The sequence below is a fragment of the Mauremys mutica genome, chromosome 2 (assembly GCF_020497125.1).
Source record: "Mauremys mutica isolate MM-2020 ecotype Southern chromosome 2, ASM2049712v1, whole genome shotgun sequence".
NCBI lineage: Eukaryota > Metazoa > Chordata > Testudines > Geoemydidae > Mauremys > Mauremys mutica.
Genome location: NC_059073.1, coordinates 279544970 through 279550512, shown reverse-complemented (window position 1 = coordinate 279550512; position 5543 = coordinate 279544970). Strand labels below are relative to the sequence as shown.

The window sequence follows — 5543 nt, the reverse complement described above, 5'->3', positions numbered from 1 at the left end:
TTTCAGGTACACTAACACAGGTATGCTTGTGACAATGGACCGGCTCAGTGAATGGTGGGACATTCCATTCTCCCCTGGGCCAGACAGAGACATTGCCTCTGAGATACATCTTTATATACAGATACAAACAAATTACCTATTACCCCTCTGATGTAGTTAGGTGCCACCCTCTGACGTGGCTAACCACCACGCATTACCTTGTACCTGTTAGTTCGATCAAAACATCTCTATCCATCATGTTGTCATCCTCCCCTTATCTTTAGGATGAGTCAGTGCGTTTCTGTTATCTTTGAGGAAAGTGCTGGTATTGAGGTGTTCTGGAACCACCTTTCTAGAATGTGTTTGCATATATATTCTTATGCCTAGCACAACTTAGGAATGTGTGTTTCTGCAATATCAGCCCTGTTCTTGCCAGATTCTGTGAGCATGGCCTGCCTCTTGCTCACAACTTAACTTTGCTTTATATTAGCAAGTTTTGACCATTACTTTAGCCCAGGTCTCATGCCTCATACCAGGCCTCTGATACAAGGGCTTATGTTTCAGGCCCTCTTCCTACTACAGTAGAGACATCAAATAATGTTTTAAACGGCAATTCAGTGACCATCGCATGAGGATGCTCACTTGTGACCCAGCCCTGTTGTACTGTACTGTAGAGGAATAGGGTAGTATCCCTTTAAGTAGTTTGTGAGCCTTCTCCTGGTGCTTGCTATGTTCTATATTTTAGAAACTGCCAGAAACCAGTCTGCACAGCAGCATGTATGTAGCTGGGCCTTGCAATGTGTGTATGTTGTGTGGTATCAAAATGTGAACATTCATCCTGATGCCCACCCTGAATCAGTGCAGAAGAAGGGGAGAGAGAAGCTCTGCCTGGAGGAGAAAGGGAGCAGTGATCTGAAAGTTGCATCAACCTGTTCCCTGATGAATTGGACTGTTAGCTGCATCTGCTGACTTGTCATTCTTCGCCATACAGTCAGGGCTTAGAAACCTTCTCCCCTGCAGCTCCCTTTCTTCTCTGTCATTGTGCAGATAGCTCTTGACATCAGTATCTCTTTGGCCACCAGTGTGATTCCCTACCAAGGAAAGCCTAAACAAAGGCAGGAAACGTACATGTGAGATGTGTTGCCTTAGTTAGAAGAAATGTGCTGCCCTTTACAATTGAAAATGCCTGTCTCTGTATTGGAGTGTTTCTCTGTGTTTCTGTAGCTTAGGCAGTGCTGTGTCTGAGTCTGCAGGGAAATGAGTCTGCATCTGCTAATGTATTTGTAACACACTGGCAGGTTCTCCTGAGTATAACAGTCTTCTACTGCTACCTCCTAATGCTTTAGTTCAGATTGCCGGACTACTGAACCAAAGGAGTGAACTAAATTTCAAGTGGTTGAGGCCTGTGCTGTGGTACTGGTGCAAAAACTCCAAGGTTTGTACTCGGCTGGTAACCCTGTATGGGGCTAGGGGCAGAGGTATTGTAAAATGGGAGTTGACCCTACCCCACCCTCAGTTATCTTGGTGGGATGGGAAGAAAGCCATCCCTTCCTAACCCTGGTGTTATACAGAAGAACACCTGGGGGAGTGATCCACTAACACCCCGCCCCCCCATAGTCATGGGTTGTCTGAAAAGGAGAGAAAAAGAGAAAAGTGCTGGTCCAGGCTAAAAGGATTTCCAGCCGGTGTATGAAAACATGGTGGACTGCTTGTATCACCAGCCAGGGTGACAAATCGCTAATTCATATCCAATCTTTCTAGTATTTTAGGCTTAGTTTGTGGTTTTGTTTATTTACTAGGTGATCTGCTTTGATCTGTTTGCTATCACTTAAAATCTATCTTTTTGTAGTTAAACTTATTTTTTGCTTTATCTAAATCAGTGTGCCTTTAAGTGAAGTGTCTGGGAAAAATCTCAGCTTGGTTCACACAAGTTTGTTGCATATTCCTCTCCACATTGAGGGAGGGGTGAACTATTTATGAGCTTACATTGCACAAATCCCTGTGCAGGGCAAGACAATATAATTTTGGGTTTATACTCCGGGGAGTGGGGGTGCGCCTGGGGAGCTGGGGGTTGTTTTGGCTGTAGCCTCTCTATTGTTGGTTCATTCAGTGATTGGCCAAAGCCTGCATGTAACTGCAGCTGGGTGTGTCCCTATCTGTGTGTAAGGGGAGAATGCTGGTGGAAATGTCCACAGTTTGTCACAGCAGCACAGTGCTGAGAGGGAACCCGGGCTGGTGGGTCAGAGGGCTCAGTGATACCTCAGTTCTAGGTGGCACGCCGGGGGCAACCCATCACACCATCCTCCAATGAGCTCCCCTGCCTGCTGTGAGCAGGGACGCCATTGCCCAGGCTGTGTACAGCTCACACAGGTTTCTGCCTCAGAACTGGACTGAGCTCTATGAGTTCAGATCAAGTGTGAGTAGTCTCTTGGTCTATCCAAGGCCGTGATCAAGTGTCTTGATGTTTTTGGTCTTTTGGCCTCGAGATGAAAACCTTGTCTGTGTCTCTGGGCCCTTGAAGTAAAAATATTATCTAAGTTATATCTGTTCTTATCAGTTTAATATCTGATATGTCCTTTATTTGAGGACTGTATATTAAATTGATTTTTGAAACAGGGGGCTGGAATAGGAGCTTGCTCTGTCCACCCCATGCATTGACCTGGTATTGCAGTGCCTCCAGGAACAGTAAAAAAACAAAAAAACAAAAAAACTGGACTGGACAAGCCTCCACACACCTGGCTGCAGTTACGCCACAGGACTTGCCACCTTCTCCTGGGCTCAGGGGCTACCAGGACCCCCTCACCCCGCAGCTGGTGCTAGTAACCACTCCTTGCATGGCTGGTTTCAGGGCATACGGTGGGGGGGGGGAAATTGCTGGGCTCCCACAACTTGTCCCCCTGCTGCCCCACTTCCTGCCCTTCACCAGGGTCTCTGTGACTGTCTCTCTCTCCCTTACAGTGTGTCTGAGACTCCCCGGGCTGCTCCCTTCAGGCCCGTCCTTCCCTTGGGCTCTTGTTCCCCCTTCGTGGGCCCTACCCACTGGGTCTGTCACACTGTTCCTGGTGGGTTCCTGCCCCCTGCACCGACCCTCTTTCCCCGCTCACTGGCTCTCACATGTCACTTGGCCTTATTGTCAGAGTGCTACCGGTGTGGTGCTCTGCTCTGTTCAGTGTTGATATCACTCGGCTGCGTGCGTGTGTTCCCTCTGTGTGCTGTCCCAGCTCTGCGCAGACAATTGACACAGCAGACCCGAAGAGAACCCCCAATGACCACAGAGTCTAGTAAGGCACGTCGACCAGGTTTATTGCCGTATTGGACACAATAATAGTTCCCTGTAGGTTTCTGAGCCTAACTCAGGGCATACTATGAATATGCGTCCACAGTCAATGGACTCGGCTCAGTCAGTGGCGGGACTTTCCACTGCCCCCTCGGCCGGACAAAGATACCGCCCCAGGGATGCATTCTTATACACAGGTACAAACAAGTTACACATCACTCCTGACATATTGAGGTGCAACCCTCTACGTAGCAAGGTACAACCCTTCTACGTAGTAAGGTGCCGCCTCTCACCTTGTACATGTTGGTTCGATCAAAACAACTCTATCCAGCATATTACCCTTTTGCCCCTGTCATTGGGATGGGCCAGCCTGTTCCTTGTTATTTGTGTGGAATGTGCAAGTATGTGAATGTTCTGATATCTAGTGTTCAGTACCTTTTAGGTACGTATCTTCTTGCAGCATCAGCCCTTTCCTTGCCAGCTTCTGTGAGCAGGGCCTGCCTCTGGCTCACAGCTTAACTTTGCTTTATGTTAGCAAAGTCTTGACCATTACTTTAGTTTAGGCCTCAGGCCTCATACCAGGCCTCTGATACCAAGGTTTATATCTTAGGGCCTCCTCTTACTACAGGCCTCACAGAAGCACCCTCTGGCCTCCTTTGTGGCTCTTCGCCTGCTGGTTGCCGGCCACAGAGCCTCACCCACCTGGGGCTGCTCTCGCTGTCTCCCTCCCTCCCTCAGCATGCACGAAGGCCAGGACTTGAGCTGGGGCTCCCTGATTGGCCCGCTGCCTTGTCACTGGGACTGACCTGAGGTGCTGGCTACTCACTGTGGGTCAGTTTTTCAAGAATGGTGCTTTGGAGTCTGGCCTGTCCACAGGCTATTTATAATTAGCAAGCTGAGCTGTTGTTGCTTTTTGCTTTCAAAACGGAGCCTGCTTCTGTTAAGACTTGTGTTTATCTTTAACCAAGTGTTTTTGTTTTTGATTTGATTTTAAGGGCAGAAATGCATTGTGTAAGTATTATTTAATACTCCACTGGCCAGCCCGGGCGTTCGGGTTTCATTCGTGATTTGTTTGGTTAGTTCTTCGTTCCAGAACCTAAATATTCTGTGACAGATTCCTCACCCTGCCTGCCTGGAGCCTGGAGAGCAAAGGGCACTGTGGGGAAATGGTAGTGTCTCCCTGTGATCCTCAGCCCCCAGCCCTGCTATATATTAAGCAGCAGCTTCTAAATAAAAGCACTTGCAGGGAGTGGAGAATCTCCACTATGCCAGTGGAGAATCAGGCATAGCAGAGCTCCATTTTCACCATGCCCCAACCTCCGCATGCCATACCCTTGGAATGCCCCTGACACGTCCCGTTCCTTCCCTTGGGGGTGGCTGGTGCAGGAGGCAGTGTAACCACCTTTGCCATATTTCTGCCACCAGAGAGTTCCCCTGCACTGGGGCAATTCTCCAATGGCATTTTTTAGGTGCTTTAAAGCCACTGTGCACTGCAAGGTGGCCTTAGTGGATGAGAGAATGTGTCCCTCGACGTATAAGGGGATGCTGCCAAAATAAATAGATCCAAAATTTTAATGATTACTTTTGTATCTGTTAGCTAAGACCACATGATTCTTGAAAATCCCAGCCCTAGTTGAAAGACCAAACTAAGCAAGATAGTTTGAATAGCAAGCCCAGAGGAAACAACATTTACAAACATGTCAAATACTTTTAATAATGAATACATTTGAGAAAATTGCAATCTAAGATCTCAGGGAAAAGAGGGTTTAGCTTTCCCTTTGTCAGTCATTTCCGCTTAAAGGGCAGATCACACGGGAAATATGCCACCTAGATAGATTCCACAGTTTGAATTTATAGAGCTGCAACTGCATTGGCTTCAGTAGGACTCCATAGGGTTGTAAGGGTCTGTGTCTGGAGGATCAGAGTTGATGTCACTAGCAGTTCTAGGTCTGGAATGAACAGAATATAGCCCCTAAACTAAAAAAATCTGTAGCTATATGAGGTTTAGGATTATTTGTGGGCATGGATACTGACAGCGTTATATTGATGTAGGGAATGATGTTTTACCAAGAAATCATACTCTGTCACTCTTCTTGCATTTAGATTTATTTAATGAAATGCTGCTAAGAACATGGGTGGGTCTAACGATTGATGAAGGTTTATTCACACAGCCTTTATACTGTAACATCCTTCTGACTGGTCTGTAGCTGCATCAATTCTGTCTCTTGCGGAACTATTACCCATTGACTATTTTAATAAATTGGCTGGCTGAGCCTTTTCGTACCTT

General features: G+C 47.2%; 1 non-coding gene across 1 annotated transcript; it reads left to right on the top strand.

Annotated features, from left to right (window-relative positions):
• Nucleotides 1-2489: 2489 nt before the first annotated feature.
• LOC123365515 lies at nucleotides 2490-2675 on the top strand. Its single transcript, XR_006577642.1, has one exon. It is a non-coding gene; the product is annotated as a U2 spliceosomal RNA (small nuclear RNA).
• The last annotated feature ends 2868 nt before the right edge of the window (nucleotides 2676-5543 follow it).